Genomic DNA, 26,265 nt, shown 5'->3' with positions numbered 1-26,265 from the left:
TGACATATCGTGGACTTCCTCTCAGTTATCAGAGATACTACCTTATCCACCACCTCGTTCCTGCTGCCTCTGTCTTAAAGTCTTGTTGATTGAGATCACTGTTAACTGCTATTATCACTGTGTAGGCTTTATCTTCTTATGGTTACATGTAGTCAGAAATGAGATAATATGGCTAAAGTGCTGTTAAGGGTCCAGGTAAAACAGCATAATATACATTGATAGACAAATATGTACCAAACTGGAACTTAGAAAAAAGATGAAGATAAAGATAAAAGTGCCTCTAATTCAAATGCGAAACCATAAAAACTTGGCTGCTTTGATGCTGCAGTGTTTGGAATAGCACACTCTGTAAGACTCTTTAACATTTGCTGGTAAAATGTCACTTGATTTATTCTGACTTGAGAAAGACTGAGTGCGTCTGGGAAAGGCAGATGAAGAAAGATGGAAGAGGCCGGAGTGACAGAAGCTGTTATTTAATAATGTCACAGAAGGAGTGATGCGAGGATAGCGGCAGAAAGTGGGAGAGAAAGCAGAGTTTAGGATAGAGGGACAAAGGGAGGGAGAGTGAAGCGATTGCAGAGTGACATGGGGGGGGGGGGGGGGGGGGGGGGGCGGTGAAATGAGGACAGGGAGTGAGAGAGACAGAGAGAGCCCTCCTTTTCCCCCAGGGGAGCATGAAAATCTGGCCTGAGTTAGCCATGCAGAAGAAAAAGAAGAAGAGGGACACACACACAGAGTCAATCCATCACTCTCGTCCCCTCCCACCCCAGCACCCCTCTCCGTCCTTCTCCCTCTGTTTGGTACCTGCAGGGAAAGACAGTGCAATTACAGCTCCTCTCCTTCTTTTCGGTCTATCCTGCTGCTTTTGTTTTGTTTGTTTGTGCTTGTCTGCAGCACGGTCGAGTTGAACCGCACTCAGGTATGTGGGAGGTTAAAGTAGGAGAGGAGGCAGACGGAGGAGGAATGTTTTTTTTAAAGCCTTCCTCCTTCTGTTTGTGTTCGTACCCATCTGTCTCTGAGAAGACATTAACATGAATCTTTGCATTTTTCGAAACTTTACTGACTCCTGTGAGCTGGAAGACGGTCAAATACAGTTAAAAATGTCAGTGGAAGGATGTTTAAAAGATACTCGGCTTTATATCAGTGACTAATGTTCCACTGATCTGTCTCAGTAAAGCGAGGACATGGGTGTCCTCAACTGTGTCCTCACAGTGGTTTGACTTGTCAAAGCAGTATTCTCATCTGTGGTTATAATCTTGTTGATTTTTAGGAAGCTGCCTAGTGAAGTTTGAAGAAGGACTGGATTGTACTTCAGTCGGGCTAGGAAGTTATAGCCCACGGGTGACTTGAACCTGCACTCTCTTTGTCAAATGTACATAAGATGTACACAATTTTTGGCAATCTCCAGACAGAAGCATTGTTATATGTTATATATTGTTATATATGTAGTCAACAGTATCACTTATTCACTTAATGTCAAGTTGTAGATGTTACCCGAGAGCTAGATCACATGTTTATCTGCAGGGACGTCACATTATCAGACACCGAATTGTAGTCGGTGGCAACGGCACTGAAATATCCTGATTCTTGATACAAAAAGAATTAATCAAGTACATTTATTTCAGCATTTCTGTCTCCTTTTCACACGCATGCAGGCATTTCAGCAGATATCCGTGTAAATGTGTCACTTTGCATTTCTTAACTCCAAGGCACAGTTACATACACACACACGCAAATCTTCACTTTACCCTTCAAACGTACAGATTGGGGGTTTTATATGTAGGGTAAAAAATGTCTCTGATTGTTCTCAGTGCATCTGCACGCCTCCACAGTCCACAGTGCCTATGTGTAGTATTGAATTTGTGCGTGCGTGTTTAATGATGCATTTATGCGAACAGGCTTCTATTTGGAGCTAAAATGGGAATCCCAGAGGAGAACTGTGTCAGAGCTCTCTGTCTCGGTAAGATTCAAAGTTCACAAGACTGTCTCGTGTTTCCCCAACTAGCCTGAAACTCTTTCCGCTAGAGCGAGCAGTCAAATCTGAACCGCTTTATTCATCGAGCAGGATAAGTTCAGACAGAGAGCTGCAGAGATGTATCGATGAGCAACGCTTACAGTAGCACACACTGACTTATGGGCTAAAAAACAGCTCACACAGCCTGTTAGATGCATCAGGATCAGAGCTAGTGTTGCTTAAAATGAAGCAGAGCTCAAGAGTGTTCTGTTTAAGACAGGCAAAGATACAGTCTGAGCCAGAGTTCACTTATTCACAATATATGTTATCAGTTTTCTGTCTAACACTCTTTCAACATCAGCAGAAAAACTGTTGAGCTAAATGAGAACTTAGAGGAAGCACTGGGAATGTCAGCGTCGAAAGCAGAGGTCTAACGGCTTAATTATGTTTTTGATGCTCCACAGTGTGCTCACGCTGTAGCCACTTTTAAAATGCTACTGTGTGTGTGTGTGTGTGTGTGTGTGTGTGTGTGTGTGTGTGTGTGTGTGTGTGTGTGTGTGTGTGTGTGTGTGTGTAGGTCTGCTACGTTGGGTTATATGTATAAGCAAACACTTTCTGATCTGAAAAATATGAAAGCTAGAAAACTACAGTTTAAAAAGTAGCCACAGTTATGTATTTTAATTACACATTATTTAATTTGAAGAAGATATTAGAAGTGTGAAATCCAGAATGTCCCGACTCAACGACTCCTTCTTCCCCACTGCTATCAGACTCCTTCAAAAAACTTCAATTTTCCACGATCATCTGTATGTGGCAGTATTGCAAAGATGAAGCTTTTAAGAAGAATCGTGAAGAGGCAGAGAGTTATAGAGCGGGGTCAGTGAGTGCCAAGGTGCACAGCATGTAAAAGTTGCTTAAGTTCTGCTGCAAAGACAAACTCTAACTAATATTATAACAACAGCTAAACAGCACATAATAATGAGGAATAAAGAAACCCCAAATCAGTCAGTCAGAGTACTGTTTGACAGCCCTGGGAACAGACGGGCATCGTGACGAGTTCATTTACAGGGAAATAGCCTCTTTGCAGTTTGTTCACTTGATGCGTGATATGCATGGACAATATGTGGCTTAATAACTGCTTCTATAGAAAGTTGTGCACAGTTCCTCCGTGTATAATTCCTCAGGCTTTCTGGTTTTTGTGTCACATTAAGCGTTATTTCGGGATCCCGCTGGCATTCTGTAATTATTCTTTCTACGGTGGGCTAGCTTGTGATAAAAGTTACATGTTGAGCTGAGCTCATAATTATGATGTCACTTTTATCCTGCTGCTTCTCAAAGAAACTCAATTCTTTCATTTTTTTTGGAGGGGTGAGGGGGGGTTCTTGAAGGTATTTTGTTATTTAAGTGTAGATTTGTGTCCCATCAGCATGTCTCAGCACCTCCCAAAGAGATCAGGGACAATTTCACAGCCAAGGATTAGGCTTCATCCCTGACTAAACTCATTTTCCCCCCCGATGGAAACCCCCATTGAGACAGAAAATTACTCCTTAGCATTTGTCCGCGATACCTCCTAACAGCCGTACACATAGACACACTCTTTTCTTCATAAGTTTGAAGGATGATTAGTCATTGTCAGCTTTTCCCGCAGCAGACTTAATTTAAGAAAGTTTTAAAAGTGTTCATAACTGCTTGCAAAATGAGAAGTCTACCTCAAAATTTTAATGTAACAAAGTATACATATGACTGCTATCATTATTATTATTATTTACAGTAATAATAAGCAATAATATTAAAAGCCAGGGGCTAACATATGCTGTGGCGCTGTTTCCTGAAGCAAATCTGCACTGCTGTGGAAGTCTTCTTTAGTTCCAGAGTTCAGCCCAGAACGTCCTGTCCCTGGCGTCGGACCGCAGCGTGTCCAGCAGTATTAGGTTATCAGCTCTCGTTGGATTAGTCGATTTTCCCTGGGCTGGAGGAATGCGTGAGAGTCGAGCTGCTCTGGTAGAGCAGAACAGGCTGTGCTTGGCCCGCCTGAGGAAACTGTGATCAAGTTTACATTAATGGACATAAATATTCAGCAGTGATGTCTCCACCCTGCAGAGGCATCAGAAGTTTAGGACTGTCTTATTAGGAGATAACAGATGAACAGTGCAGCACTGAAGTAACATATTTTTATGTGATTTTAAACAATCAGCATGTTTTCTGCATCTGAATAAAACCTGACGATTAATAGTTCTTGTAGTGGATACTGGAGTGGTCTAATGGTCCCATTGGACTCTCTGGAGACAGTGAATGCAGATGTTCACTCTCTCAAAGTAAACATCTGAGTTCACTTTACTCTCTCTCTGCAGAAATGATGGTGTTTATCAGAGTATGAAACAATGATCTATGTTTAGTCACCTTCTTGTATTCCTGTAATTTGGAGATTATGATTTTGGTGGTTGAGCAGAAGAGTTTGGATCAAGTCTGCATAAATATTGGTTGTTCTGTTATGTGCAGGTTCAGATTACAGATAAACATAAAAGATATACGAGCGATGAATCTGGACCTGTCTCTTAATTAGCTCTGATTGATACAGTTAACTTTTGAAATACCGTTACTCAAATAGATGTCGATCACCACATCTCTCAGCTGAATGAAGGACATTTATGAGCTTCATAAAAATATTTTTATAAGTATTTTAGAAGGTTTAGTCACACAAAAGCATTGGATTAAAACAACCCTCACTCTTTATGGCTCCAACATAAGGGTCGGAAGACTGGAGCAAGAAATTAGTTGATCCTGGCTTTAGTAAAGCGTACTTATCTGAAATAGCCAAACTGCTTACACACTGTCTTCAGTCCAGCTGCACAGCCAGGAGGAACGACACTAAACCACACCTCGTTCCACCATCTGTGATATCACTTTTGGCGTGCACTGCTGTTCGTAGCCGAGGGGTCGGCAGACGTTACTATTAAAGGAGTCGTTTTTGACTTGATAAAGAATTACTTTGAAGAGTTGCTGTAAAGTCATGCAGGTATGAGTTCTGCCCACATGATAACACACATGGGAACTGATTCACTGAAGTCCTTTATTTGTTGCCTGTTTTCCCCTGATACTTTTCAGCAAATGCAATATGCCTTTACATGAAGTGCATTTACATATTACTTATTTTTCTTTGCTGACTGCTTAACACAGATCAAGCATGATTTTTCCTTTTTTTGGATGTGGAATTTGAGTACCAGGGGACTCAAGACTAGCTTTTTATATGTATACAAGTACTCGCCACCACTCCTGAGGTCCAGCAACATTAAGAGGATAAGGCACCAGGTTACAGAAATAACATATGATGCATATATTAAAACATTTGTTTTAATTGCTGCACATTCTTACAGCCAGAAAATATAAAGAATCACGTAATCCTGTAGCGTCGACGCTACAGGATTTCAAACATCAGATTTTGAGACGTCTACACCAACAGTGTGATTTTTTTCTTATGCATTTCTGTTTGTTTAAAATACAGAAACAATATTGCTGTAGTAAGATGATACAGATTAAAACTAATTTGCAAACTGATATTTAAATTCTTGCTTGTTTGTTTTTTCAATAAGAAACTCTGGTTTAAAACAATTGAATTCTTTACTTCACGGTTCAGGTTTTTTAGTATTAAAGAAATGAACCACTAAATAAATACATTTAAAAATAGATCCCTCCTAACTAATTTCCATAGTTTTTTCTAGATCAGAGCCACATGGACCCACAGGAAATGTGCAGAAGAGGCTCATGTGGCTCCAGACATGCAGGTTTGCGACCCCTCACATAGCCTAATGTCCCCATAGGACTGTTGTTGTTGTGAGATAACATTTCCTGCCTTTTTTCCAGTATTTTTTTCACCAAACTAAAAAAAAGAAAACAGTGCTCACAGAATGTCTTGTTTCCCTCAGTAATGGGTGCAGATTTGGACTCAGTCTCCTGCAGCTGGACAGGATTACTCATCTCAGCTAAAAGCTTTTATCAAATTACACCGTGCGATGTGGTTTCCCACGCTTCTCATCTGTGCCTGTTATGATGTCACGAAGCAGCAGCGCTGCATCTCAGAGTAATGACATCATGTTGTTGTTGTTGTTGTAGCTTCGGAGGCTCCCTGAGGGCAAGTCTTCAGGGTGCACTTTACAGGCGACCAGCACCCAGGGAGAGATTACGTGCACTTTCCAATGTTGTGACATAGCTGGTGAAAGCTCGGCTGGGATCAGTGACATTAGTGTTGAAGTTTTCAGCCGCCAGAAACAGAAAAATTAATGTGCTTCCCAAACATCATCAAATCCATGTCCTGATCATCCAAACCACTCATTTGTATGCTTCCTATTCCCCTCTCTAGGTTTAGGAATTAAATGTTGTTTACTTTTATACAGTAAACAACATTTACTGTTGATAAATGACCTTTAAATGGCGCCTTACATTCCTAACCTTGCTTTGGTATTACAGTGTCCCCAGTGGCTTTAAGCCTTAAATTATCTCTTCATGCCACTGTTTGAGTAAACCACGAGAAAGACTTGGTTCCGAACTCCCTCCTGAAGTGTGTCTTTCAGCATCTCTCCCCGTACTTTCAACATTGTTCCAGATTCATAACTCGTTTTCTGTGAGAGCTAGCTGTTCCTTTCTGTAACTAAATCTAAACAAAAGTGATCCCGGTGCAGACATCGCTGCAGACTCGGCGTCCTTGTTCTTCGGAACGAATTGATGGCGGTTTCTCTTCTTCGTGTATTTGCATTGTTCTTTGGCTTTGAGGGGAGTTAAATGTTCTAACCACCAGCTAACAGCACTGATGATTATTTGACTAAGGGACTACAGGGTAAGACAGCAGGAGGCAAATGAAATTAAACAGCATAATAGAGCAGAACTAAACACCAACACATTGGGTAGGCCTAATCAGCAAAACAATGCCGAGTTTAGCTTGTGTCGCTGTGCTGCTTTATATGTATGTAAGGGTAAAAAAACGTCTGCCAGGAATGGACAGCAGAATATCTTCTGCCCTTCTTTGCGTTATCAAAGAGAGGATTAAAGGTTAAGGACTTGGTCCAGGAGTAGAATTAGCTTCACAGGTGGCCTTTCCCTGATGGGACTATTATTTAACAACAGGGGTTGAGCTGACTTTGAAAGCTTTGTTTAAATACCCTTTATTATCTCACATCCCTGAGATCCAAAGTGTTGCCGGGGGTACCTAAAGTGATAAATGTGGTGAATTAATTTCTTATTCCCTCCATTTTTATTTTAAACAGGGGTCAATGTGAATATAAACAACCACTTTGTAAAACAGTCCGTCTTTTCTCGCGGCTTGTGTTAATGCATTGCTGTGTCAGGTCATGGGAGATTGCGTTCAGACTGGAAAGGAGAAGTCAGAAGCTGCCATTATAAAGCTAGATTAATATATGATGAATATATGCCCGTGGATGATGTCAGTGAGTGAGTGTTGACCCACAGTTTTGAGTTTTTGTGTGTTTTTAGAGCAGATTATATTCCCAGGCTTTATTATCACTCTCTGTCGGCCTCTCTCAGTTTTTATTACCAATATTCATTTCAAAGCTCAGTTTTTAAAAACATACGATGTAACTACAGCCCAGCCCATGCAGCAGTATAATAATGACTAACCTCGTATTATGGATGGATTATCTCAGTTGTTCTCCTGAAGTTTGAAGTTTCCGTTTACAGCATCCTGCCATGTGACTGTATTTGTCCCTAACCATTGAGAACCCTCATGTTAACTTCTATCCAGTGGAAAAATGTTAGCATTCATCCCCCCAGCTTCACTGTGTTTATGTTACACTAGCGATCATGTAGCACATCATTATATACCAGCTAGCCTAACTTCAGCAACTCTACAAACGTCACTGCTGTTTAGTTTCCTGTCTACATTTACGTTGGAAGTGATAGCAGAGCTGTACATCTTAATTTGTTTCAGAAATCTCTCAGTCAGAACATGCTATATTATGTTTAGAAGGAAACTAATGAGCTAACTCCCTGCTAACTTCTAACTCTGTTAGAAATTTCCCAGGTGTGAGACTAATAAAGGTTATCTTATCTTATCTTAAATTTAAGAAATTCTTTTTTCATGGATGCCTGGATGTTAAACTTAATTGTTACATCTGGTAGAGCAGCTAAACTGATCATTTTATTACAGATGAAATAATTTAGACAGTTTTCAAATCTCTGTGATGCGGCAGTAATCGTTTGACTTTTGGGACCTGCAGCAGAGTTTGGGGTCCAGACACGGCTAATGGCGTCAGACTTAAAGACTGGATTGCTTTTGGACTCTGGGTTTTGAAGACTCAACATCTGCCGTGTGTTTGTTTGTTTTTTGGTGTGTTTTTTTTTTAAACCAGAGGCGATGATAATTGGGTGAGAGGGTGGAGCGTCAACATCTCAGCTCAGACTAGCCGCTTGTTTAGCCAGCTTGCTAACCTGTAGCTTCCTGGATGGTCTGCATTGTACAGAAAGCTGTAATACTGATTAGATAGCGCCATTAAAAATGCTCCAAATAGCACCAGCAGCACAAATGTTGACCCCAAATGTCTTTTTAGCTCTATTTCTTACCAGTTATTTACATTGGCTTCAGCTCTAGAGGGTGCTGTTGGTGTCTGTGTGTGTGCCAGGCTTAAGTACAAATCTTTTTTCTTTTGGAAAACTCTCCAGCTAAACACACATGATTTTTTTTGGTTGTTTGTAATGTGCTAGGTGCACCAGCTATGAAGTAATCCTAGTGCATTCTTCCCCCTTATTGGCTTACAGGAGACCCACCCAGAGAGAAAAGAACACCATTAGCTGTTTGCTCAAATTCCTAAAGGCCTATTTATTCATGTTTAACAGAAGTGGACTTGCGGTTGAGCGAGTTATGTACATGTTATTGTTGGTCACAGTTCATTTCCGAGTCAGGCAAACACATGCATCATCTAACAGCTCAAGCAGATTGCGTTTTCTGGCTAGCTGCAATGTGAGGCCCATCTTGTCTAACAGTTTAAACTGAGGAAGGAAGATGTTCTGCTGCCTGTTAGTTTAACCTGAGGGCCATAAACTGAATAATAAATTACAAAAGCTGCTCTCAGCCAAATAAAACATGTGAGAGATTTGATACTCCCAGCTGAAGTCAGCTTTGTTTCTACGAAAGCAGAATGAAATCCCAAGCCCAGCGTCTGGCTCGCAGTCTTTGAGCATATTGGTAACAATCTGGACTGCCCGGCTTTACCAAAAACAGGACGACAGCAGTACCAAAGTGGGATCTGCCGTTGCATAACAATCTGTGTTATAGACTGAAAGATAATAATACAATTGATCTGTTTTCTCTTTAAGACCTCAGCTCCAGAGGAAACAGATCTGCTGCAGATGTGAGCTATATACAAGGAAATGTTAGAAACCAAAAGCCATTATTTTTTAATCCCAACCACAAGCTTTTTCTTGACATAATCCTGGTTTTTATTGGCAAAACACAGTAGCAACTAGTGATCAGTATAAATTAAAATTGTAAAACAGAAGGGAAGCTTCAGTTCTTCAGTTTGACTTGAAACTAGTGACCCCATGAAGCCACCAGAGAAAAGGAAGCTAGGGTTATTTAGCCCTCCATCCAACCAGAGGAGTCACCTTGTGCAGGTTTAAGACACTTTAGCCAAATCCATGTGTTATGCTGTCTACAGTAACAAAGATTAGCATGTGTATTATTAAATCTGTTTTGATTATAATAATAATAATAAAAATTATAAATTATAATAATCTAATTTGAATATTATTAGAGTGTGTAGGGACCTGTCAAAAACTCAAATTTATAGACGTTTGAGATTAACCTCTTGACGCTCTAAGATTTCAAACCCCCCAAAAAAACAAAACAGAGAAGATCCTTTTGTGTGTACTGAGCCTATGAAAACAGTTATGTAACACTTCGTGGGGATCTGGAGGAACTTTGGGAAGTCACAGTAAATCTATCGCACCCTGATGATGCCACAGTGATGTCATTAGGGTTATTCTGGCACGTGTTGGGGAAGTGCAGTTTTGTAATAGCTGTACAGAGTGGGCTGAGGAGGGTCTGATGCATTAGGTGGAGTGTGGTAGATTTGGGAGCTTGGTACTACAAGCCAATGATCAGATGTACTTTGTGATGTAGTCTGAGTTTAGGAGAGTGGTCTATCTGAATCGAGGGTAACACAGTGTGCAGGCGAACGAAGTGTTTCACAGTGTTTAGATGTTGTGTGCAGTTGTTGCATCAGGGTTGCCTTTGGGGCTGTTACAGCTCTAGGCAGACGTGGGAACACTGTGAACTGAGTGATTTAATTTTGAACTTTTAGGATTCTACATCATTAAACCTTCTTGGTTGTTTGTTCCCAAACTGCCACAGTCCTTTTCTCCTTTTTTGTTCATTCTCAATGCTTTCATTCTCTGATTTTATGCCCTTTTCTTCTGGTTTCTGTCTATATATGGATAGTTATGCAAGTTTGACAGATGTAGGGTGGGATGAATAAACACTTCTGTGAGAAGGAAAGAAAGGAAGATGGAAAGAAAGAAGTAGGAAACAGTTTGCTGAGCTTGAGGGATGAATTTCGGGGGGATACAGGAGGGTGGGATGGAGATGTAAAAAAAAGAAAAGAAAGAAAGGGGCAGAGATCTAGAATATCTGAAATGTTCCCGTGCCCCATGAACCCCCCCTCCCCAACCCTGTGGAAATTTATTCTCCACGGTCCCCCCACCCTCCACCATCACCACGACCACATTTATCTCTCCCAAACCAAAGTTACGTAACCAGATTGGGTTTCGGAGCCAGAAATGTCCTTACATAACCCCCCACTCTCTCACACTGCACTGTAGCAATACTGGAAATATTTAGTTCTGGTAGTAATTGAAGGATTTTATTACAGTTTTAATGAAATTGAATTCTTCAAATCTCTTAAAATCATTTTTCTTTGACAGTTTTTAGTATTTATGTTGCTCTTTAGTCAGACCAAATCAACCAATAGATGCAATTAACTCCGAGCAGCAAGTCCTGAGTGATGCCACATTTATGTTGAACCATGGAGACACATGTAAACATGACCAGCTGGGAATAATTTACATTACAGATTTGAGGCATGTCTGATGGAGTCTTCCTCAGGTCTTGACAACAACTACATTGGCGGTATGATATTTGCAGTTTTGCCATGTACAAATTTAGGCAGTTTGATATTTTTTTCGAACTTCTGTCTTTTGGGTGAGTGTTTCCAAAGAACTTTTACCAGGTTTACACCTCCTCATCTGGTCATTCGAGGGCACTATGCTGCACATTTAACAACTGGTGCTAAAGAGTTGCATAATGAGTCAAATTATAAACATGACCTGGTGTCCAGCTGTTCCCAAGCTTAAGACAGCTGCACACCTTTCGGACATCTGAAAATCTTTCATTGCAACTCTGAGGCTCAAACAAGTCAAAACTAAAGTATTTCCTTTTTGTGTGTTTTTTGTTCATTAATTTTGACCTTCTGGTGATTTTCTTGTGGAGGTTGAATATCCATTAATAGCAACTGAAAGCCATGCCTCCATTTTGGTTCTTTCCCACAAATCAGTTGAGCCGGTACTTGTGGACATCTGTTCTACTATATAGTCTGTTAAGCAAATTGACATGTTATGAGTGGGGTTAAAGTTCATGTCATGTAACTCAATGGTAATAAAGCTTCCAACAATGAGAAGGTGTGTTGTCTTGCGAGGTAAAGGATGTGTTGTGTTGTTCCTTCTGTGGTGAGCTCATGTCCACTGGTATATTTTAATGTCTGGCACATTTCATTATTAAACTAGCAGTAATCTGGCTCTGTGGGTGGTGGATTAGCAGATTAACAGCCCCGTATAGCACTCATACACACACAACATACACACACAATGACACACATATGTGCTTGCAAATTAGTGCACATCTGCTGTGGGATTAATTAAGGCTGCAGGTGACAGTGGTCAATCCAGGTCCCTGTCAACGAACGGAGATAAAGAGGAACACGTTGTGGCAATGTCCTGTCTTGGAGCTGTTCTGTGATGACACATTGTGATGTCACAATGGAAAAACACGAGGATGTTACAAATGTGAAGACAAATTATTTATATGGAGTTTGAATATTCCCCCTGTGCCTGCATGGGTTCTCTCCGGGGAGCCTGGCTTCCACTCTCATTCCAAGTTGGGATTTGGTTAGTTAGTTTGGTTGGTTAATTGTGAATTGGCTGTATCTGTATCCGAATGGAAGTCAGATACACATACGTGTTAATACTGTGATAAATTGGTGACCCTGTCTGGGTTGCACATTGCCTTTTCAACCTGTAACAGCTGGGATAGGCTCCAAGCCAACCGTGACCCTGAATTGGAAAAACCAAAGAGGACAAAGTGCTGGAATGAATATGTAGTATCCACAGTTGTGATAGATCTGGCAATCCCAGCAGATAGCAGCATCAGGAAGAAAGACCTGAAAACAGAAGTACCAGGGACTGAAGGAACAACTAGAGTAAATGTTTAAGGTGAAGTCTAGAGTGGCTTCAGTGGTAATAGGAGGATCAGGAACTGTAACCCAGACATTGGAAGCAGCTCCAGTAGATTCCAGGCACAAGACCAGATGTACTTCTTATTCTTAGTGTCTAGTTTTTTCTGTTTAATCACTCTATGTTTAATTTTTTAATTCTTGTTACCTGTCTTGAGTGTTTAGAAGTGTGTTCTTGCATCTTATTGAGTCTTCACCTCTGTTTTTAAATATCCTCTGTCTCATGTGCTTTTTTATAGTTTTACTTCCTTTGTTGTCTTAAACAGTTTCAGCCGATGTTTCCGATTTCCCCGATTTACCTCATGTGTCTGTCTAAAGTTTGCATTAGCTTGTTGGTGAGTCACCCTGTGCTTCCTGCTTTCCCTCAGTCGTGTGTGCACTCATTGGATTTATGTTCTTCCCTGTGTTTTGCAATAATTTCTTTCACTACAATGAAGATTTGTTCCATTTAAGAAGTCTGCCTATGAAGTCTTCATTTGGGGCCACGATCTTCATATTATGACATATCTGTATTATACATTTTTATGCTACCTTCCTGTTAAAAAAAGCAGAGAACCAAGATAATTTCCAGCTACATATTTTTATATTTAACACATACTGAAACAAAGTGCAGGTGCCTCACACAGCTCTCAAGCACAAGTGCCCCCCCTCCACCTCCTCTCCTGCTGGTCTGCACTTATGCTGTGCTTAACAGGCAGGGGCCAAGTGGCCTCCAGTTTGTGTCAGCTCCTCTGTTACATGCTCTCTACCCATCTCTTTCACACCCACAAGTGCTTTTGAAATGTTCTCTTGTTGTGGAGTACAGGTTTAATTGGGGGAGTGGTAAAACTCTTTCCTCTAAAATATTTAGCAAAGTGATTTTTACAGAGGCCATTGTCTTTGGAGATCTATGCTGGGCTGTGGATAGTGACTGCATTACATACGTACTGCAACAGGGTCCATACTTTTAAATAGGTCAGGGCACGGTTTGCTTATTTGTTCTTGGCAGGCAATGATCACACTGCTTACTTTATTTCAGTGGTCAGTTGCACTTGGGCATGGTGTCGTTTATGCCCTTAGCTACTTTGTTGCTTTGCATAACTCACAGTTCAAAGAAGCCCTTGTTTATCTTATTCTGGGCTTTGGTACTGCCCCCCAGTTCATCCTCTGTCTGAAACAAGAGTTGTAGCTCCTCTCTATCTAAAGCCACCTTCCCTTTAAGCCAACTTTCTTCTTAATTGGCTTTCCCTCACAAACAAATGATTTGGGAAACATTTGGGCTTCCAGCTTGTGCTTGACGATCCAATCTTCTCTTGACCTCAAACCTGAAAGTTGGAGAAGTCCTACCAACTCTGACGTTGCAATTTACTGTGGTAACATCAAGCATAAACAGCAGTAAAGCTGTAGAAGCTGTAATCTGTGTTACCACTGTTGTGCTTTTGTGACTTTCTGAATAAGCTATAGAAAGACCACTGATAATGTGCTATCTGTGAACACAATACCCAGAGATTCAATAACAATACCAGGTATTGCTATTGAATCTCTGTACCTTGCTGGGAGCAAAAAGAAGTCTGTGATCTCGACTCAGTGTGATGGCACTCTCAGCTACAAGACCCAACTGCTGAGGTAAAGCCAAGCATTGAATAACCACCGCAGATACATAACAGCAGTCTGAAACTTAACCTTTCGGTTCACAGGAATTTCTTGCACATTCACTGATCTCACTGATACTTTACAGAGAAAAAAGCCTAATAGCAACAGGTGCAACTGTCATCAGCAGATAATAAAATAAGAAGTCATCCTCGAGTGCTTGTAAAGAAGGCAGCTTCTTTTTGATTCACAAAGACTTTTTTGTCACTCAGGAGGCTTCTTCAGTTCTACAACCTGGAGATTCCCACGTATTTAACCTCCTGTGTGTCCTAATCATTGATCCTCATCATTGGTTGTAGAAAAAAAGTACTTTGAGTGCTAAATTGAAGTAGAAAAGTGTTATGTAAGTACCAGACTGTTCACCATTTACCATGACCTGGATGACTGGAGAACCTACACAGATGCCACTAAAAGTTGTTGTAAGGATTTGTTGATGATTTCAAAGCTGTACTGAGCTGAGAGCTGCCAAACCTTTTTAATTTGGAGCAGCTGTGAGTTTTCTTTGAAAGCCACATTTTTGCTGGTTGAAGTATTTCAGTCTGACTGTAATCAATCAATCAGTGAACTTGTTGCATCAAGCAGCTGAAAAACTATTGTGACCTTTGTTGAGGTTGTTTATTCAGTTTAGTATCACATGACTTTTTCATGTGGTGTACCTGTCTTAGCATTTCATGTCATTTTTTAAAACTAGATAAAGAGATTTCTTTTCTATCAGATCATTTATTTTTTTAATAATGACTAAATGAAAGACATGAAGGTGAGCAAAGCTCGCAGTAGGATATGAGCTGCATTATTCTGCTTTTATTAAACTATGACCCTGTGCACCCCATCTTTAAGCTTTTGCATTTAATAGATGACGTCACTTTTCTTTCTTTCTTTCTTTGCTCGCTTCTTCCTGTGCATTGCCAGATAGGTAACCATATCCATGCCCCGCCTTCATCTTTTCCCTCATTTGCTGCCTCTCATTGTCCCACACTCAGATTTCCTCAGGTGTGTCCGCCTCTCTGTTATCATCCCAGCACCTGTTGACTCGCTGGTTGCGGTCGATACCATCGTTAGTGTTTGGCTGAGTGAGCAAACGGCCTTGAGACTGTGAATGAATGAATGTGGACTTTGCGTGCCTTTCATCCTGATACAGGGTTGATTTAAAGGAGAAATAAAAACATTTTCACACGAGCAACTGAAACAACAGGTCAAATAACAACTTTAATACCTGCAGGATGAAGGATGGAAGTCTCTGAAAAGCAGCACCGGAGGTTAACCAGGGCGTTTGCTGTGTGTTCAGTTGCAAATGAATAAATTTCTGTTGACATTTATGCCACTTTGTGTGTGTGTGTGTGTGGTCCTTGTGGTGGATTACAGTGTAGTCTGAGTTATCGCCCTGACTTGCCCTCTGAGAGAATGACCACACACGGACACACACAGAGCTACAAACACACATTTTTACGTATCCGAGTATAATCTGCACTCGTCCTGTCAGAGTCCTCGCTCAGCGGGGATCATTAAAGAGCAGTTAATTACCCATAATCCTCTCTAGGCCAGATGTCTGCTCTGTTGGAATGATCTGAATTTGTGAGCCTCCCGTTTCCTCATATTTTCAGCTCCAACAATTGTGCATGTGTTTTGTTGTTTTTTTCTAATCCGTTGTTTCCTCCTGTCTGTTTGCGTTGCTCCTCCCACTTTAAAGCCTCTTTCATACCTGCTGTCTTTGATCCTCTGTTGGGAGTTTGTACACTTGATTTGTACTCTCGGTGTTTCTGTCTCTCTCTCTTTCTGCTGGTTTCTCTGCCCACAAATCCTCCCTCCTCCTCTTGCCTCCCGCCTCCTCCTTGCCTCTCTTTTCTGTGCACACTCGCTCGGATCCAGAGGCACTCGAGTGTTGTTGACTTGTTGCAGCCACCCCAAAACAAACTTTAGTCCCACAGCCTGCTGTTTGAACCACTATAAGGTACTGTAGCAATCGGAGCCAGTGTGTGTGTGTGTGCGTGTGTGTGTGTGTGTGTGACTTCATGCATTTATTGCATTTAATTAGTTTGTAGCAGTGAGTGTGTGCACAGCGTGCAAAGGTGAAACACTTGGAGTCTGTGGTGACTGCTGGATTTGTGAGGCTTTTACTGTCACACGTGTTTTGTTTTTTAACTGATTTAAATCTGCATCAGCTTATTTGGTCTCAGGGGAAAAATCTTCCAATTATCTCTGTTTCCAAAGAGGCTTTGAAGTGATAAATTACTCTCACTGTAAGCTGACAGCCAAGTGACACTCAAAGATGATCTTTACTTTGGATTTCTTAAAAAAAAAAAAAAAAAAAAGCAACTTCGGGGTAATTAAATAAACCTTCATTTGTCCCTTTTGTGACTTTGGAAACATCATCTGACGAAAGCCAGTAACTGATTTTCATCTTAAAGTGCAGAAGTCCCTAAATATAATAACCGTGGCACAATTTGATCGTTTTTTGTTTTAAAGTCGTGTTTGACGGTTTCATTCAATAGTTGTTCTCTATTATTTTGGCTTTTATATTCAATTTTAAACCCAGATTACAATTTAAAATGAGTTTTAGACACAATAAGTGAATTTCAATCCACTATCACGGTCCTGCCATCAAGCTTGTGGGGACGTCTTTGAGAAGAAAAGCGTGTTAACAGTGAGGAGAGCTGACTGAGCTTTCTAGAATCTGTGTGCCAGCTCATCCTCGTTAGCCGTAGTTTTTAGCAGCTGGCACCTGGGTTTAGAATCCATGTTAAAAAAATGTGATCAACATCCTCCTTCAGTCCAATTAGCAGCTATTGTCAGTGTTGTGGAGGTTTGTGTGCATGTGTGGGTGGGTGGTTTGCAGTCGGTTGTTGTAAAAAGCAATTTGATCTCCTTTTTGTTTGTCTGTGGTTTCACTTTGGAGAAATCGTTCATGCTTTCATCTTCTCCTTCTTCTTCATCCACCTTTTCCTCCTCATCTCCACCTAATCCTCTTCCTCCTCTCCCGAAACACCTCCTGAGATGAAGTGAGGGCTCACACACAGAAAATCTGCATAAACAGGCTCATTTATTCCTGATATTGTTGCAGATTAGACATGTGATCCTGCTGTCTGTAGCTAGCCATAATATCAACAGCCTTTTATAAGCCAATAATATGCCAGCTAATGTTAGGCTCAAGTAGCCTAAAAATCCCACTTTCTGTCTAATAAATAGTTTGGTTGCATTCTTACATCATGTGCGAGTTTTTTTGCAGGGGTCTGTCGCCCCACTTCCAAGGAAGCTTCAGAAACACTAACAACGGTGTCTTTAAAAGTACATTTTTAATGTCAATGAGACTTTTTACCCCAAAACTGAAGCTAAAATATGGCTTAATATCATACATAAGAGCTATTTTAGACAGATTTTAGGCTAACAAGTCATTTAGAACAGTTTAAATACCAGGAAATCCTTTTTCTGGCCCAACATTGCCATTATGGAGGGTAACAGACGGTTAAATAAATGAAGCAATCCAATAATGGCACTTATTAAATAACAGTGCACAACCTGAAACATATGATTGCATGACTGAAAACCCAGTAACCTGACTTTTAACTGTGCTTCAGTTAAATTTTTACTGATATGATTTCTCAACCCGGCAAAAAAAGAAACCCAAAATCACCGCCATAAACCAACCAGCGAGTTGGACGATCACCCAACCCTAAAGTTGTTGCTCTGCTTTCTGTGATGAAATAATCTCAGTGGATAAAATACAACCAACCTTTTATCAAGAGTGACAGCGAAGATTTATTTATGTTAAAGCCAAAATTCAGATCCAGCCAGATGTTGATTAAAGTTGTTTGACTGAATCAGGAGCAGCTAAGAGGAAGACGGTAGTTCATGGCTGTCACGTTTGGTGGAAACCACCACTGGCAGGATGAAGTCACCAAAACTCAGGCAGCTAAAGACGGCCAGCGTCTCTGTACAACTTCTAGGGCTCTGACATCAACATCATGAAATACAAATCAAAGGTTTCTCGACACTTTTTCAGCCTCGTTTGAAAAATATCCACCTCAACACCTCGTGAGGTTTCCTAACTTGGGGCGAGTCAGCTGGAAAATGGAGCTGCTCTGATCGGAACGAGCTCTGTGGCCCGCAGCAAATAAAACCCACAGATATAATATCAGATTTAATTTTCTTTCTCAACAGAGGTTTCGCAAGCTGAAACAGAAAACAAATCTGAGTTGCACCTGTCTCTTTGCTGGAACAGGACAAACAGGTAAAATCGCTTCCTGGCTCGTGGCAAAGGGGGAAATGTGTGCTGAGCAGAGCACGGAGGAGGTAAACAAATGCTTGACTGCTGAAAAAGGACTTCTGTTTGCCTTGTTTTGATCCGTTGTTTCTCTGAAAGCGGCCTCTCTCTTATTATGAGAAGGTTCGGCTTGGCATGCTCTGATAGCTAGTTCAAGGCTGGGCCAAGTTGAGAGAAGGGTAAATATTATGGATGCTGTGGTGAGATTTGAACAGCAAAGGAGAAAAGAAACCACACTTTCTATTAGAGATGGCACGATACCACTTTTTTGTGTCCGATACCGATACCGATATCATAAATTTGGATATCTGCCGATACCGATATGAATCCGATATAGTGTGTTTTTTAATCAACAAAAATGTTTTTTTAATATCTTGCTTTAATATCTTTGTATAAGTTCATACTCAAGTTAAAAAACAACAACAACACTAAAGCTATTCTGTTATACCTGTATGTAAAAAAAACACACTGCACCCAAAATATTTCATAGATCAGCAACACTGATCAATCTAATAAAGTTAAACCTGCACCATCCTTCCTATTCTGGTATTTTAAAGAGTACTTAGCAGAAATATTAAGCAACCTAACTAATAGGGTTGCAAACTCCCAGCAAAAGAAAATAGGGAACCACCCTCTTTCTCATGATGCTTAATCAATGTAATCAACTTTAATTTGATGCAGGGTGAAAAAAATTCACAGAAATAAATTATTTTTCAAGAATAATTAAATAGATTCAACATCTTTCTTCAACAGAATTGCAGAATTCACAGATGGTACTTTCCCAAAGGAAAAAGTACTACAGCTTACTAGGGTATATTAGACTTAACAGTTATTATATACAGTAATGGACTTCTATACATTTTACATCAGATTAAAACTTTGGGTGTAAGATTCAGATAATTATTAAATAATTAAAGCTAGATATTTTAAATGAGAATAAGAAAGAAAAGTATGTCTTTGTGCCCCCTTTTCCCTGTTAATGCCCTATCGGCCCCCCTGGCTAAACTTTGCTAGATCCGCCCCTGCACAGTTACCAGCCGTCAGCTGCTTAGAAAAAGATCCTGGTCTAGAAAGTAATATTAAATAAATTCTAACAACAGCTTATCAAGCTTAAACGTGCTGCTGTTGTTCAGCCGCTGGTTTCCTCTTTCTGGTGCAAAGTGGGCCAAAAACAAAGAAGAGAGACGGACTCGCGACAGAAAAGCCGATCAGCTGATCATTAAGCAGTTTCACGATTGAAGTAGCAGAGGGAGGAAGAGAGAAGAGGCAGTTGCTCTATATGTCGGTTGTTAAGCTTAACGCGGGAATGCTTTACAAACATTCAGAGATGAACTTACACACTTGCTTTACTTCTATCTGAGATAACTTCCTCGGAGATAAAATGTTTGCTAGCAGGCTACAAATACACGCAGCCGCTCTATCACGTGACCACACTGCTCTGACGTGCTACAGTTATGAGCCGAGTTACGCCGTGTCGCAAGTTTTTTGAGGTGCTTTTTTGATATTTAATGGATCGGATTACATTTTTTATTTCTCTCCGATATCCGATCCAGTAATTTAGGTCAGTATCGGACCGATACCAATACGTAATATCGGAGCGGTCCATCTCTACTTTCTATCACGCTTTGGTCAGCTCATGTGAGAGCTGCAGGGATGTGGAAGGCGAAGTCAGGTCTTGTGGTCGTCCTCGTGTGTATACGACTTGAGAAAGAAGGCGAGAGACGAGAGAGAAATCAGCGGCGGGCCGGGAGGTGGAATTTTCTCACCTTGCCGGACTTTTCTGGGACAGAGACGGTGATAAAGGGGAGGGATGGAGAGTGAGAGGCTGAAGCAGTGAAAAGACGGAGTGGTTCAAAGAGATGAGTCTGATAAAAACGATCTTTCAGCGTAAGACTGAGCCTGAAACGGAGAGAAGAAAGAGAGTGTGCCTGTAACTCAGAGCCATAGCTGACAAGATGTGGCCGCCTGTGTGAAATTGAGGCCAAAAAACCCCCCAAACAAACAAAAAAACCCAAAAACGGGCAGTATCAGCAAGAAATTGAACGGTTCACTCTCTAACGCCGCTCTCTGTTTCACCCTCCGGGCCTCACAGCTGTTACATAACTGGTGGTATCAAGATTTGAGGTGGGGGGAGGCTAAAAGCAATCTTTGTGGTAGGTCCGGGGATGAACCTGGATTAGTGATGGTTTAGGGATATTGGTAATAGGGAATACCATCAGATTTCATTGAGCAAATATGCCAGAGAGTACTAAATGCCAGCAAAAGGGAGGGAGGGAAAAAAGACAGGAGCTCAGCTCTGCTGACAGCATCCATCCACCTGCTTTAAGTGTCTGTGAGAAGGCTGTGAATCCAGCTTCAGTGCTGTGGACGTGTCTGCATTTACAAATACCTGTGTCATATCTTTTGTGCTTCATCAGTTTTTGCAGGCTTGGATGAAGGATTGTGATATTTAAGATAATTTCTAATTAAGGCAGATGTTACAAACAGCTCACACCCTCAACAGAGGAAATATACATTTTTTAGTTTAACTGCATGCTTTTCATAACTTAACTTTTCATAACTATCTGACTGGATCTGCATCTCGAATTTTAGTGACTATTAGAGGCAATATTCCAAGGAAAACCCTTTCCCTACCTCCAGCTCTGGGTTAAATGAGACTATACAAAAGTATAGATTATAGACTATATGCAAAAGATGACCAGTATAACCCACTGGCAAAACCAGAACCCATAGTCTCATCAGGAAAGTGTTTGTTGATGTCATTAAGTGAGAGGGACGGGGGCCATTCTCCCACAAATTATCCAACTGAAAGTCCTTTTGAAACCCCTGGAGGCGCCTCCTGCTGGCTATTATATCTGGCCACCAGGGGGCGATCTGACATAAAGTGCATGCCTTGCCTTTTGCAGTAGACTGCATATAAAAGATTAATTTAGTAACTGTGACATCCCCCAGTGGTTACCAAAATCCTGCTGTGGAGCTTCGAGTTGACATTGCCATCTTGGTGTTTTGACACCAAATGGGACGAGCGAGGGCGTATCTAACTGACACAACAGGTCGTACTCCACACTGCAAGGCTAACAAGTCACTATATAATATAAAGTGCTATGAGGCAACTGTTGTGAGTTGGTGCTATACAAATAAAGCTAAATTGAATTGTAGTTGTCATTCACGTTGTTAAGCATAGCATGCTTTTTGGTCTTCCTGGGCGCTACTAGCAACCCTAAGTTACAAAATTAGCATCATGTTTTATTCTGGTTTAAAGCTAGACACTGAAATTAACCCATTCACCCCGTCAGCTCATTCACCCAGTGAGTGAGCTGAGGGATTTTTCTCTATAAACAACATGAGTCGCCCCCTGCTGGCCATTAAAAAACATGTTCTCTTTATTCAGTACCAGAGGTTGTGTCCAATTTTTATATAGAGTCTATGATATGAGATTTTTCTCTCATTAAATAAGTGAACTTTAGATTTACAAAAGCTTGATGGATGTTTTCTATAAATTTATGTGGTAATATCTCATTGTCAGTCCTCGACTTTGTTTCTGTGCAGAGTGCGAGCCAACATCGTCTATTCTCCAGCACACCCTTGAAACACAATGCTCTTCATTAAAGAAACAGCAATAATGATGCTAATAAAGTGGAAAATAATCTACTAAAATGTGCCTTTAGGGAAAGGAGATGAGCTGTGAACTCATTTTTCTCAGTTTTACTGCTCGGGCTGTTAATGCTGTGATGGCTTCTGGCAGAAGTAAACATTCCCATGAAGCCACAGAGAGTCCGCTCCCGTTTCTCTGGAAGCAAACAGACGGAAGTTATTGTGCTGGAATCTCATCTTCATTTCCTCATTGCTGGTCTTATCTGTGTATCAGCTTGCAGAGAAATAAATGTGACCTGGATCCGAGTGAGATGCTCACATAAATGCAGTCAGTCAAGAGTTTATTTAAATATTCCTGTGTCATGAGCTAAAGAACAGGAAACTCAGACTCAGACTCACTAAACCTTGACAATAGAAGACTGGAAAAACATTATCTGGTGTGAGTCTCAATTTCTGCTGCTACATTCACATGGTATGGTCAGAATTTGCAGTAAGCACCATCAAAACATGGCTCTGTTGTGCTTTGTATGGAAATTTATTTCAATTCAGTTTTATTTATATAGCACCAAATTACAACAAAATCCCCCTCAAAGAACTTTACATTGTAAAACAAAGACAACAATTGAGAGAAAACCTCAACAATCAAACAACCCCCTTTATTACTACAGTGTACCATCTTCTGATGGCTGCTTCCAGCAGGATACACTCCATGTCACAAAGTTTAAATCATCTCAAAGGGATCTCTGAGTTTAATGTGTATGTAGGCCACAGTCATCAGATCTCAATTTGCATCATGGATGTGCAGCTGACAAAGACGTACCTAATAAAGTGACCACCTCTTTTAATTAATAATTCATCAGTAAATAATTTGAATACCAAGAATCCGTCAGTTGCCAAATTCTCACAGCAGCACTAAAGATAGTTTTTCTCAAGTCTTGATAATTTGGAGAAGAGCTCTTCATCGCCTTTCTCTATCAGGATTTTATCAGGATGTGCAATGCAGCAGAGAGGAAGAGGAAGAGAGATGACAGAGGAGAGCAGGACAAGAAGAAGACGAGGAAGGATCGGGCGGGTTTATCAGGCTGTACGCTCGTTCTCACGGATCAATATAAGGACCAAGAGAGACAGACTGCAGTCTTCAGTCAGACTTCTGCTCTGTTTAACGAGCACGCAGCAGTTCTTCTGATATAAATTAAGTATAATATATTGAATTTAATTGAGCTGGACGGGCAAATAAGGTTAAAAGATGTAAAAGACAAAAGACAGAAAGAAAAAAAAATAGTGTTGCGGCCACGTGGTCATAAAATATAATGGAGAGATAGGAGTACTTAGTTTTGGGATATAAAAGAACAAGAATGGCCTCCAGTGCTCTTTATTCTCTGCTCCTGACAAATGGAAACGACCTGCAGGCTCCATGTGTGTGTGTGTGTGTGTGTGTGTGTGTGTGTGTGTTTGTGTGCATGTGTGGTCAGTTTGCTTTTCCCTTTTATTCCGTAGTCAACAGAGATGTAACACTGCACCATCTGTCTGCTTTACCTCCAGAGGTAGAGCGCCATTGTTCCACTGCAGTTTTATGAGTTATTATTAGTTTTAGATCTAACCCAACAATGATGCAACAGTGAGCAAATATGATGGATGAAGGGTCCATCGTTCTTTGTTTTTGTTACTTATCGACACATCCAACAGCTGTGGGGCAACATTATTTTTCATTTGGAGTAGTGTTTCTATCTTCCTTATTAAGTCCCTTTATTAAGTTTCCTTTAGTGTTTTTTGTTTGCTTTGGTGTCCATGTATTGCTGACTGAATCCATCACATTCCCAGTTCAACTCTTCACCGAGTGACGCTCGGGCGGGACTTTTTAAGGGGTTAATATTTTAACCTATTTGGGACCACAGACTGTATATAAAAGATGGACTGATGGCTCGTGACCTGTTTTTAGGATTTGAGATGGCTATCAAAAAGTCGTCCCATTATGAAGTTTACGCTACTTTATTTTCACTTTTACTTGAAAGAATGCTGTAATTTATTAAATAAACACTGCGTTGTATTAAAAAAAGTGCATGAAACTAGCAATCGATGATGTGAACTCTTAAGGAAAACATCTACTGAGGTATTAAATCTGTGAATAGTAGTGGGGTTGTTTTAAGTAGCCTTTTATAAATCCAGAAAGAATTAAAAAGTATCTATATATAAATTTAAAGTAATTCTCCAACCCCAAATCCCCTTTCTCTACACTGACATACAACACATACAATACATTGTATGTATCAGTGATTGGCCAACTTGGTGAGTGGTTGTTTTGGGTTTTCTTTCTCTTTTTTTTAGGTAATTTGTATCATTTTAATTATCTTTAATAAGCTATTTGCTGCCATCTCCTATTTACAGTCTTTCCACTTTATCCCACCCACACCTTTTAGGTTCATTATGCTCAATAGCATCATTACAGGAACTCAGAAATTCATAATTTATACCAAGGTTTGAAAGATGAGACTTTTTTGAAAAACAAACAAAACAATTAAAAAAAACTTCCGATTTGGAGTTTTCTTCTCTTTTAGCAGAGCTGATGTGGGGATTTTTGTCAGAGTGGCGATCCCTGTCGTACAGGAGAATACTGCAGCATGTTAGCGCTGTAAAATGGTGCGGAGCTGTGGTGAAGTCACCGTTGGCATGCAAAGTGAGTCTACTGGACCAACTTGCATACTGCCAGATGACACCAAAGGAGTACCAAGAGCACATGACTATATAAGTAGCTGCATGTGCGATAACTGTTAAATGTGACACTGTGTTCAGCAGATATTTGCTTGGTGTGTTTTCTTTCCCTTTTATTTTGTTGGTGAGCTTATTCGCCTGACAGCGCTGCCCACTGTGACCCCTGAGAGCAGTGAGGAGGAACTGGTGCAATAAAGTTGAGTTGGACAGCTCAGCAATGTGCTGAGAGCTCAGTAAAGCCAAGCGGAGCTGCACATCCAGCTCATCCTCTCTAACTTCCTCCTTTCACACTGCTCTGATACATTCTTATAATTAAAATACTGATTGTAGCTGCTTTCAGTTTTTGGCTCAAAGTAATCATCAATGTCATGTTTGGTAAACACAGAAATTAAAGGTTTTGAAAAAAAGAAGTCAAACGTGGAACAAATGTAAGTTTCGTTCAAATTTTTGAGTTATTTCAAGTTGTAAGGGTTAAGTGGTGTTGTGCTGCGAGGTAGCCGTGATACGCCTTTTTCAATCTTGAGTAGAAAATGAATTTCCACTTAGTCCCTTCATAACTGTGTCTGGGTGACCTTGTCCAACCTCTACATCTGTGTGTGTGTGTATGTGTGTGTATGTGAGACCTGTGCTTTACGAGATCGAGTGTGCAGACTTGATAAAGGGAAGGGAAGATGTGAAGGAAAATGAAGGGAGCGAGGAATGAGAAGAGAAATCCTCTCCTCATTTTGTATTCTCCCCGCTTCCCTCTTTCACCCCTTCACCCGCTCAGTCTCATTCCCTTTGCCGCTCACTTCACTTTCAATTTTTCTCCCTCGGTCTGAGCCCACCCAGTTTCCCCATCCTTATTTAGTCATCTTGCTTTCTTTTTTTTCCATCTCTTTCTGTCCTTCTCCTTCTCCTGGGGTCCTTCTCCACACGTCTACCCCCATATTTTTCTCTGTCCTTCCACTTTACGGTCCAAAGGTGTTTGGCCACCTTACTTCAGATGTTTTGTACGATTCGTGGATCGTTATCAGATGTTTTATTCACAGCACGAAACAATGACATCTTTATTCCCGTGCAAAAGGCTGCAACACATGAGGCTGTTAGTGCATCAAGAAAAATTGAAAAATTATGACTGAAAATTATTTAAACAACTTCAGGTATTCTTAGTAGATGTGCAAACCCACTAAAAAGCCTTTATTTTCCTGGCTGAAGACGTATCAGCTTGCACCTTTTCCATTTCACAATGATACCAACCTTTTTTTTTCTGCAGGAATAAACTCAGAGCTGATTCATTTCCATTACTTCTTTTTATTTACAGGTTAAGCCACACAAAGAGACATGAACGTCTGTAACATACTTGAGTATTTTAAAAAAAATAAAGATTTATTAAAATGATTTCTTCAAAGCCACACCCACACAGGGACCTGACATTCCAGTTGCCTAAGCAACCCTCTAACGCTTATGTGACTATTAGTTGGAATGTTGTCTGGATCTGGTCCAGACGTGTTTTTAGAATTCAGTGAACCATTTCTGTTTTAAAATGTGCAACTTATCTTATATTTACAATAGTCAGTGCTCGTGTACAAGAAGTCAGAGACCAATCTCAGGCCATCTCATCCCATGTG

General features: G+C 40.6%; 1 protein-coding gene across 13 annotated transcripts in view; it reads left to right on the top strand.

The window, feature by feature from the left end:
- Positions 1–26,265, top strand: part of nhsl2 (NHS-like 2) — a 206,917-nt gene that overhangs the window by 65,652 nt on the left and 115,000 nt on the right. For 2 of the 13 annotated variants that reach the window (XM_085138216.1, XM_085138234.1), the window contains exons 1-2: positions 1,683–2,479; positions 2,532–26,265. The exon at positions 2,532–26,265 is cut by the window's right edge. The exons of 8 other annotated variants lie outside the window; for them this stretch is intronic. The gene's annotated coding sequence lies outside the window, so the exon portion shown is untranslated. Of the gene's footprint in view, positions 1–1,682; positions 2,486–2,531 lie in introns of those variants that run through there. 3 more of the 13 variants (XM_085138227.1, XM_085138221.1, XM_085138220.1) reach the window with 3 other exon arrangements.

The sequence above is a fragment of the Neolamprologus multifasciatus genome, chromosome 3, assembly GCF_963576455.1.
Source record: "Neolamprologus multifasciatus chromosome 3, fNeoMul1.2, whole genome shotgun sequence".
In the NCBI taxonomy this organism is placed as follows: domain Eukaryota; kingdom Metazoa; phylum Chordata; class Actinopteri; order Cichliformes; family Cichlidae; genus Neolamprologus; species Neolamprologus multifasciatus.
The sequence above is the reverse complement of the archived record's forward strand: the minus strand, read 5'-3'. Positions and strand labels throughout refer to the sequence as shown.